This window comes from Electrona antarctica (assembly GCF_951216825.1).
Source record: "Electrona antarctica genome assembly, chromosome: 7".
Classification (NCBI taxonomy): domain Eukaryota; kingdom Metazoa; phylum Chordata; class Actinopteri; order Myctophiformes; family Myctophidae; genus Electrona; species Electrona antarctica.
In genome coordinates this window covers 18,808,515-18,820,144 of record NC_136812.1, presented here as the reverse complement: position 1 = coordinate 18,820,144, position 11,630 = coordinate 18,808,515, and positions in this window count along the sequence as shown.

Genomic DNA, 11,630 nt, shown 5'->3' with positions numbered 1-11,630 from the left:
TAGAGTGGCTGGATGGTAACCGCAAGGTTGCCACTTTGAACCCGGGCTCCCCCAGAGTTAGTGTTGAAGTGACCCCTGCTCCTGATGTGCTGGTTAGTGCCTTGCATGGTTTCCGTTGCCATCAGTGTATGAATGTGTGTGTGAATGGGTGAATGTAATGCACAATCTATGTAAAGCACCTTGGATAAAGGCGCTATATAAATTTACCATTTAGCAAAATTATGTGATTCTTTATTGCAATACAGATCACACCAAAAAATATAAACGTTTTCACAGTTTCATTTAGCTCTAGTGTGCGATAGATATAGGGTAAAACCAAAACTATTAAATGTTCGCTGTTACTGTAATAGTAACACATTATACACAACATTATTTGTAGTATATTATGAATAAGTAATAGACACAATGAGGTATATCAATAAGAGTCAGACTAGACATTAAAATATTATGCTGTCTGTGTGATGCAGATCAGTTGAGTTGATGTTTCAAACTATAGGAACCACTTTAACCTGTCATCACTATGTTTGACATGTCAGACTCATTAAGTAAGAAATGTTAAAAAGTTAAATAGCAGCGTAAAGTGACGATGTGAGAATGTCTATAGGTTATTTTTGCCAGCTATTTGAACTCCACCTACTGTACTGCATATAGGGACAATGGGAATGTAAAAAACCCCAATTCTTTTTTTCCAAGCGATGCGGTCGTAAGACAAAATATAAGTTAGCCTTTACAATGTCTATTAATTACATCAGGCTTTTCTTTTGCTTTGCCTGGAAAGGGCTGATATATCAGAGTCTCATTGGCCGCCTTTGTATGGTTAAGACCTACTGCATATGATACCCCTTCAAAAGACTGTTTTCCTTTCCATATACAGTTTGACCCACACATTTTTCTTGACTGTAGTCTGTTCTATTTGCTGAGAGGCAACGGGACACAGAGTTATTCAGAGGTGTGTGTGTGTGTGTGTGTGTGTGTGTGTGTGTGTGTGTGTGTGTGTGTGTGTGTGTGTGTGTGTGTGTGTGTGTGTGTGTGTGTGTGTGTGTGGTGTGTGTCTGTGCGTCTGTGCGTGTGTGTCCGTGCGCGTGTGTGTGGTGTGCGTCTGTGCGTCCGTGCGCGCGTGCGTGCGTGAGTATGCCGTGTGCGTGTGCCCGCACGTGTGTGTTCAAATTAATTTTCACTAGGGGTCTACAATCCATAATTCCCTGAAGGTCTGTGTATCCTTCAGTCAGATCAGACATGAAAGGGGATTCTATTTCTAGTCCCTGTGTGTGTGCGTGCGTGCAGTGACTGTGTGTATGCTATAGCCAACAGCAAGGCTGCTATCCAACTATTATCTTGATCATGATGAATATGTTTTATTTTGGGTCTATATCACATTAAAGTGAAAACAGATCTACATTGCTGCTCTTTCTGACAGCCATCTTATCACATGTAGGTCGCACATTTTTCCCTCTAAAGGCCTCCTAACCACTCTATTGCTGAGCTAACCAGAGGAACAGGGTCAAACAAAAGTTCTCTGAAAACATCCTGCTTACATAAAATAATTTTTAAAAAAAAGAAGAAAAAACATCACATCAAAAGTCTCAACTAACTTGCCGGAAAGGTTTTGTATAAAAAAGTAAAGTAAAATAACGAGAAGAGAACATTCCCATTCTCTTATTATATTGGTGTAAACCTGATACATCTAAATATGAATCCCATGTCTAACGTGGACAGACACCATATGTTTTTTGGATTGAAATGATTCAAGCAGAACAGAAAAACATCCAGAAGGCAGACATAATTTATGTCTTTCAGGGCACATGCACAAGCGAATGAATGATCCCTTTTTCTCTCTCTTCTAAGCCTGTTGTGTTACTTCGGTGCAAGCTCAATATTGAGAGTAAAAGGACATCTGTAGTTTTATTTGTTATCATTTCATATTATCATTCATTGTCTGATTAATAATGCCTTCTCCCACTCTATTTGGCTTGGCATGACAGTTTAGGATGGTGCAGCTCTGATCAGTTGTGATGCCTAGAATGAATGGGCATAGAAGCTGAAGAGGTGGTCTGTGGTTTACTCATGACAGAAGGAAATTGATTAGGCATCTTATGAAATGGAAATCGTCAGGCTTTCTGTAAGGAGGATGACGATAGAAAGCTGGCCGAGAGATTTTTCTTGTTAGGATCATAGAAAGGAATAGACTATAATGGAACATAATTTATTGTCTGGTCTTTCAAGAAGGTAAAAGTTGACATCTTTTCTTTTCCACGATGACAAAAAATCGCATCTCCTCAGCCTTTTTCTTTAAAAAGATTGAATTATATGGTGAAGTAACTATATTTGATTCGAATTAAAGCTCTCTGCCTTGAGTTTGGTTAGTGTGTCAGCGTTGTCAGATGAGAAGCCAAGTTTTGCATCAGAAGTCGTTTCAGGAAACAGTGAGTCCATCGTAGACGAGCGAGCTGTCTTAGATACTGTGTAACCATCCAGTCCATCGTAGACAAGCAAGCTGTCTTAGATACTGTGTAACCATCCAGGAAACAGTGAGTCCAGTCCATCGTAGACGAGCAAGCTGTCTTAGATACTGTGTAACCATCCAGTCCATCGTAGACGAGCAAGCTGTCTTAGATACTGTGTAACCATCCAGTCCATCGTAGACGAGCAAGCTGTCTTAGATACTGTGTAACCATCCAGTGTAGATGATATATTTGCCCATACTCAGAGTCCTTTATATATATACACGCAAGCGCACGCACGCACGCACGCACGCACGCACGCACGCACGCACACACACACACACACACACACACACACACACACACACACACACCTGTTCAGTCTGAAAATCTGTACACGTGATAATGTTCCTGGCAAATACATTTAATATCAAATTTTTCAAACGTCCCAAGGATGTTTTTTTCCAATGTTTCTGTCTCAGAGCAGTTTGCAGTGCTGTGAAGAGAGAATAAACATGGTGAAGTAATTACAGGTAGCCTTTAGGTGTTGAAATTCAATTCAACCAGTGAAAGCTGCACTTTTTGACTGGAGACACCAGAATGTACTGTATCAACTAACAGTAAGTCCAGTCATCGCAGCTTCTGTAGGAATACAAATACATTTCTCCTGTTCTAATCTCTGTTATTTGACTGCATCTAACAAAGAAGCTGTCAAACCTCTCAGTCCAATGTAAAATAAAGAGAGAGAATTCCACACACAGCTCATCTCCACAGTGTTTTATTTAGTTAAAAACACTGACATTCATAGTCTCCCAATCCACTCAGGACATATCAATACGTAACACATACATGAACATAAAGCTCAGCATTACTAGCAGATCAAAGTTGGTGGTGAGCAGTTGAGACAAATAACCATATACGTCCATAATTTATTCTGACCCCTCCCCGAATCTGCCCGATCCCTTATCTATGATTTATACGTCATTATGGATAATTAGCATGGACTTATATGGTTATTCGTCTCAACTGCTCAATGCTTATAAATGCACATGTGAGTTAACTTTAAAAAGGGGTTCTCTCAAAGTGTGGCAGATGACAATTGTGAAGCAGGGTTCATTTTAAAGTTCAGTATCAGCAAGGAATGAATTAGTCACAGGAAACAAAATGTTTTTATCAGGTGAAAGGAAATGATCAGATAATTGAAAACGTGTCTTGCATGGTCTGAAGTTTCCATTACAGATGCTGTATATTTTAGATTAAAGTCCACATCTAGATAATAGAGGGATTAACTTGTTTTGCTGTTTTGAGACCAGATCTCTGGTCAACAATTTTGTTGCCAAATAGTTGAACATAGATGTCAATCACTTTAATGTGTTGTGGTCTCTGATGTCATTGAACAACTACTGAATGTTTGGTTTATTAAATCATGTCCAAACAGCAGTCTGCCAAGTAGCTTCAGGCTGTCCACAGCTAAATCTGTATATATTTATTTGAATGATTACTGGTTTTACTGTGTATCCATTGGAAGAAGAATTCACTGAAGGAGCAATGAAAAATACAGACTACACCAGTGGACCACTGGGGGTCTTGCAAGTGGGCCCCCAAATGATTGGCAAAACAATAAGATTTTAATGATAATATAACTTTGTTTTTATTTTTTTAAGACAAAAACAAAATAGTTTTGTTTGTCAAACAACTTTTTTTCTATCGATTACTCACGCCTATGTAGACACAAGTCTCCTCAAATTATTGGTTTATAAGGAATGCGACAAACAAAATCATGAATTCAAGTCTCCAAAGGGGTGAGATAGAAAGAAAGAAAGTCATTTTGTAGGTGAACTATCCCTTTAAGTGGTCAGATGGGTGGAACTTTCATGATTTTCAAGTGTGCCCTGATCCAGAAAAGGTTCAGAACCACTGGACTAGACAACAAAGCGAGATTAGCAAGGCACATTCTTATTATGAGACTAGAGATTCATCAGATGCAGATGAAATGTTCTACAAAGTGTGTGTGTGCATGCTCTTTCTTTGTAAAGCTTAGCAATTCTGCAAATATCCACCTCCAGATTCTGAACAGTGTTTGAGGTGGGGTCGTGTTACGTGTTCCATTTAGTTTAGTTTAGTTTGATCATCTTTACCCGTATCAATGAAATCACATACATTATACAGGAACGAAAAGTCAACAGTGGCCAAGCCGAACAAAAAAAACAAATTCCAGATCTAAATACATACATCTAAAAATGAAACAATCCCACACCCATCAATATATATTATATAGATCTATGTGGATCCATATATGCTATTATTATATGTATTACACTACATAACCATTATTATTAAAGAGATATGGTCACTGAGTCTTGTTGGCCTGTAAATCACAGGATAAAGATAGTTGCATGCATGGTATTTAAGAAATCAGCAGTTGATGCATCTTTTTATTTATAAGTCAACATAATAACCCCCCTAGTATGAAACACAACTTGTTTTCTTTATTAATTGAGTCTAGTGTTGTTAATGTAAGAATATCTGTATCAGGGGGTTGATAGATACATCCCACAATAACGTTCTTATTAAGCATGTAAATAGCATCAGAAGGTGGTGTTGTTACCCCAGGAGCAGGACCTGAAAGAGGCCGCAGCGTCTATAGAGGGCATGCGCATGACATCATCATCATACCCAGAAGTTATGCAGGAACGCCTACTGAGTGGCAAAAAACTACTTTTCTGGCCTTGATAGCCATCCAAACAGAAAAGTCCTAACTGATTGCATTAAACGACGTTAAACAACATTAAACTCACTTTGCCAAGTCACTTTGCCACTCGATTTACCATTCACTTTATGCATGCGCATTCCCTCTATAATAGGCCATTAAGATGATGTGGTCATTGAGTTAACTAAATACAATGCAATTCCAACCATTATTTTTTTGATCAAATAGACTAGAGCTTGTAAGGCTGTATTTATACTTGTGTACCAGTGTCATGCATCGAACATAGCAGATCTACATCAAGTGTAAGCAGAGCACAGGAAAGAGTCACCTACTACTGATGATTACTGTTGAACACAGACGATGACACATCAATGTGGCGTTGGGGCTATTAAGCATCTGTTTCCATATGTGATTTTGGTCAGATCTGTCATGACTACTCCTGGAATGTCCGTTTCTCTCTCTCCGTTGGCTTGTTATCATTTTATTGTTATCATTTTCCTTTTGCCCATAATAAACATGCATTTTGTGCGGTGATTGATGGTCATTTTATGACCACTATTGCTTTCCTTCTTTCTGCTGTGTTAAATGACTAAAGCAGCCAGTGTCCTCAGCCCTCATAGTCACCATAAAGCTGATGGGTTAACGGTAAGGGCCCTGTCCTACCTCGCCAGTTCCTCCCCACCTCTGCTCCCGGAATTTCCATTACTGCCCTGAGCTCCAGAAACTCCCATCATGGAACCTGTTCACTCTTTTTCTACTTTATGTTCTCCTCTTCGCCCTTGCTCCTCATCCTCCAATACTACCAGCTCCCTTTTGCTTTCTCTTCACTGTTTTGAATGCAACATTAACTCATTTTCCTGGGGAGGCCCTGGATCCCCCTCAAGGACCCCTGGGGGTCCCTTAACCCCATTTTGAGAACCACTGATGACCAATGAGATAGCAATTTGCATGATGAGAAACATGTCCCCTGAGGGGAAACAGAAGGGACGACAAAGGCCGTCAGGCCTCGTATGAGGTCTGTTCGGGCATGTCCATTGGTCATGGCGCTATCCCTCCGCGGATGCAGAGGGATCTCCGTTGCGGTTATTGGGTATTCGAGCACCCAGACCCGTCAAAATCGGTAGATGCTGCCCTACGGGGATGCTACCGGGTCACATACCTGCCATGACTAGTGCCTTGCCTAGGGCCCGCCAAGTTGGCGAGGAAACGGCTGGACAGGATGCACGCGACCAGGTGTCACCCTTTTCGTAGGATCAGGTTCCAGGGATTTCCTTACGGGGGTCTGTGCTGGAACCTGCTAAGTGACCTATCCTCTGGGCAGCCCAGTGTGGGCTACAATAGGGCATCATACCCTATCGATTCTCAGGGAACTCCAGGTTTGGGCTTCAGTGATTCAACGGGAGTGTATGAACACTTACAATAAGCATATTGTGAAGTGTAATGTAGTTTAACATAACTAAAGGTTATAACATAACCAGGGTTATGTAAACAAACATTAGCGAACAATACGCAGGTGGCCCTTCTCGCTTAATACAGCAGAATAAAAATGTCACCAAATGGCGCTCAGTGACCGAGTGTGTGCACTAGTACCCCGGAGGGGAGGAGTCACACACTACGTCATGACGCAAAAAGCCCAGACTCTTGGAGAGTATGTGAGTTTATGGAAAGTTCTGTCTAATATGTCTTAAGAAGCCATATTACAATAAGCGTATTGTTCGCTAATGTTTGTTTACATAACCCTGGTTATGTTATAACCTTTACCTTGATTTGTACTTTTAACGCAGGGAGAAATGTCTATAATTATTTTTGGTATAGCTCCATATGTACAATCTGATCCAGTCTCTGGCCAGACAGATCAATTTAAATCCAGTCGCTTTTCAGTATTTCTGTAATATAAAGCATTAAAACAGACGGTAGCCTACCTTTCGTCAATTTCTCCTTTATGCTCGCCAAACCAAAGATGTGTACCAAATCAAATTTGTTCTTATAAAATGTTTAAAAGAACAGGTTGATAAGATGCAGACAATAAAAAAACCACAACATGAACTTGATAACTGGTATAGCGGAGTCTGTGATCTGTTATATGGGGAGTTGGGCAATGGTCAAATGAATAAGGGTCAGTCTAACTTCACAAATAAGATTCACAGACCAAATAAACCATTTTGGAACGAGGAGTTGAATGATCTGTGGAAGGCAATGCGAAATGCCGAACATACCTATTTGAAATACAAAGGAGATAAGATTCAGAGAGAACATTATAGAGTTAATTATAAGTTAAGTCAAAATATGTTTGATAAAAGGTTACGTTATTTTAAAAGGCAGTATAATAAAGGATATATTTTGCATTTGGAAGAAACGCATGCAGCCAATCCACAACGTTTTTGGGATCAGATCAACAAACTCGGACCAAAAAGGCAGAAGAAAATACCAATGATGATAAAGGACAACTCATTTCTGACATTCCACAGGTGTTAAATGAATGGGAAAGATGCTTTAGGGATTTGTTTTCAGGGAAACAAGAGGGAGAGAATTTTGATGCAGCTTTTGCTGAAAATATTTGTTTACTTAAATCCCAGCTGGAAAAACAGTCACATCACCCCACTCTTAATCAGGGAAATGTTCTAAATGAGATAATAAATATTGAAGAGGTGAAAACTGCTATCACGGCCCTGAAGTTGGGCAAAGCATCAGGTTTTGATGAAATAACAAATTAAATACTTAAAAGTACCTGGTTCACATGCAGAGGCACTTTATGTTCTATTTGATTTTTGTTTTGAAACCGGTACTATTCCTTCAGTTTGGTATAAATCTATTGTAACCCCAATACCGAAATCCCCCAAAAATGATCCTAGAATACCCTTAAACTACAGAGGCATTAGTCTTTTGAGCACAGTATATAAAGTGTATACCTCAATTAGCCCTTCACTAAGTTCCTCCCCAACCCATCCTTGTCAAATAGGCAGGTTAGCAGCGAAGAAAGCTTGACCTGCATAGCAACCGTTGCTAAACTATTTGGATTGCCATTGGACAATCGCTTTTTAGGGTGGGATTTAGACAGTGAAGGGCTAATTCTTAACTCCAGATTTACGAACTACCTAGAACAAAATAACCGTCTTGTTGAAGAACAGAATGATTTTAGAAAGGCTAGAGCCTGTATTGATCATGTATTTTCCATTACTACAGTAGTTAATAATAGAATAATGCAAAAAAAGTCCTCCTTTGCTTGTTATATCGATTTTCAGAAGGCCTTTGATTTTGTCAATCACGATTTACTAGCTTAGTCTACTGGGGTATACATATAAGGATTTACTGGGCAATACAGTCCTTGTATAAAGATCCTCAGGCTTGTGTTAGAGTAAATGAATACTGCTCAGGGTGGTTTCCAACGCCATCTGGTGTCAAGCAGGGGGATTATCTCTCCCCTACCCTTTTTGCAATATTCATTAATAATCTAGCAAGTGAAATCTGGACAACTGGAATTGCGTTTAAACTATGATGGCAGTAATAAACTAGATATCTTGATGTACGCAGATGACATAATTCTAGTAGCGGAAAATGAAAATGAATTGCAGACAATGTTGATGAAAAGTGGTGAAAAAGGTGGTTAATCATAGTAAAACTCAGATCATGCATTTTAGACAAGTCAGAACGAAGAGGAGTGATTTCCAGTTCCAGCTGGAAATCATTTGGGTCTTAACTTGGATGAACATTTACTTTATGAATATGGTACATTGGTATTGGCAGGATCTGCAGGTAGGGCCCTAGGTGGTATAATAGCCAAAACTAAACAGCTGGGTGATTTGGGATATGCTGCCTACTCCAAACTGTTTCACACATGTGTCTGCCCTGTCATGGACTATATGGCGGGAATATGGGGCTCAAACATAAATATGAAGAGACAAATGGTTCAGAATAGAGCCATACAGTATTTTCTGTGTGCATACATTTGCGCCTGTATTGGCAATAACAGGAGACATGGGATGGGAGCCGTGTGAGATAAGGTGGAGAGGCAGCATGGTGGCTTTATAGAATCGACTACTCAGAATGCCAGAGAACAGGAGTTGCTAGGAAGATTTTCAACTGGGATGTATCAGTAAAAAGGTGCAGGGGCGAGTGCAATAGAGGACACTCTTGTAAGAACTGGGTTAATGACAGTTTTCTAAATAACAGTATTGTAAACATCTCCATGGTTAAAGACACACTTTATAGTTTATATCAGATGGTCACAAATGGTCTGTGTGCCCAACTTCGTTCGGTGATCTTGCCCTTGCACCTTGAGACTCGTAGGTATAGAGGAGTTACAGAAGAAGAACGTATTTGCACCTATTTGTGATATAAATGATATTGAGAATGAGTTCCATTTTCTTTTCTATTTCCCGTTGTATCATGAGCTACGTTAAAAGTTATTTAACAGAAAAATATAGATCTGATGTGGTTAAGCGATGCAGAGCGACTGAGATGGATTTTCGAACATAAGATATTTGCATTAGCAGAATATAGAGAGAAAGCTTGGGACATACGGACAAAGAAAACTTATATGTGATGTATTTTTTTTAATGTTTTTGTTTCTTTCTGTTCTGTTTTTGTTTTCATCAAATACTTTGTGTAGCTTCTGTGTGGGAAGTGAATGTGATATTGTTTATTTATGTTTTTGGTGTCTTATAATCCCATAAGGGATGGGTCGACAAGACACGAAAATAAAGATTCATTCATTAATTCACACACACACACACACACACACACACACACACACACACACACACACACACACACACACACACACACACACACACACACACACACACACACACACACACACACACACACACATTCATTCAGACACTTTTCAAAGTGGCATGTCACTTTTCAAAGTGGCATATACCACTTGTTACTCCTTAACCCCCCTGCTGTGTATGTGGAACAGCAGTCCAATTTTAGTGTTTTGTCCTGTCTACAGGACAATACTATATGGTTAGTTTGACTTTGAATGCAGTAACCAGTTAGAAAACATGTTTTCTTTTACCTTGGACTTGTGACTTCTAAGTGTACCTTTCGACAATGTTTCTTTTCAATCTTTTTCAACAGCTCCTGCCGTGAACATCTATGGGGGCCAAGAGGCAGTCCCACATAGTAGGCCCTACATGGGCCTACTATGGTCATTCCCAAGACCAATCTAAACCAAGACATTGTGATGGCTTTGTGCTGAATGAAGACATAGTGATGACTGCAGCTCACTGTCAAGCAAGGTCAGTTAAGATTCTGCTTACCTACTGACAGGACGGCAAGGCGTTCCTTTTTCTATTACTTATTTTATTAAAGATTTTCACACTTTCATGGGTTATGCTTATGGACCATATTGCAGTGATAAGACGGCATGGCATTCCTAATAATAAGATGTGACTAGGGATGTAATCGTTAATCGATTAATCGCCGTTAAGAAATTAGTCGGTTAATAACTAATTGAATTAATCGAAACGTCTCTGCTTTTGCATGTGATGTGACAGACAAGACAGTGCACTTTTCATTTGATTCCATTTCTGATACAAAGATACCATTGCCGTGCCCTGTATCGCAAATGGTCAAATAACTATTTGATTAAGGAATATAATATGCCTTGTGTATTCTTTCTGTATATCAGCAAAGTGTAGATTTTTATGTTAGACATTGAGGGAAATTAAAAGAAATTAAATGCTGCTTATCACAAACCGGTTAATCAATCCATAAGCTTATCAAAACGTATCTATTAACTATTGATGCATTAATCGATAATTCCTATCCCTAGTTGTGACACATGGACCCCTAACTGCATCTGCCTTAAGAGGTATGAGCTTCCCTTTCTGAAGCCCCCAACTTTTGGGTAGAAATGGCAGCAATATGCCAAGTGGGCTAGAATTTTGCACTGTAGCAGATGTCACCAAGACATGGGAGGGAATGGTACTTTGCGTATGCTTTTGTTTTGTGAGTGAAATGGTAAATGAGTATGTATGTTATTTTAATTTGTGTAATTAGTTAACCACCCTGCATGGCTGTTTACAAAATAACTGAACAAATATTTGTCGTTAAGTGGTTTAGAGATTAAGTGATTAATCATTTAAACTCCTGCATTTATATGGAGGGGAAAAGCTTTTAAGGAAATAGCTATTTTCTCTCCAAGATATTTAATCTAGTGACAGAAACGTTACTATAGTATAGAGCCATGAGGGACTCCACTCAATGGGGTCTAAGTGGTTAAAACATCTCACTCAACATGTTTGTGATTAGAATACATGGGTGGATGGGAGCCAAAAGACTGCCTGAGTTTAGCGAGCCTTTTCCCTTGAAGCCAGGTTTCCGGTAACATCAGCTTTATTGACAGCTGTACCTATTTCATGATGTCAATTTGTATCGTTTCAGCGCTTAGAGTTTGGCTGGGGGTTCACAACGTTCAAAAGATTGAGCAGTACAGATCTGTACAGCAATCATTTCCACATTGGGACAAA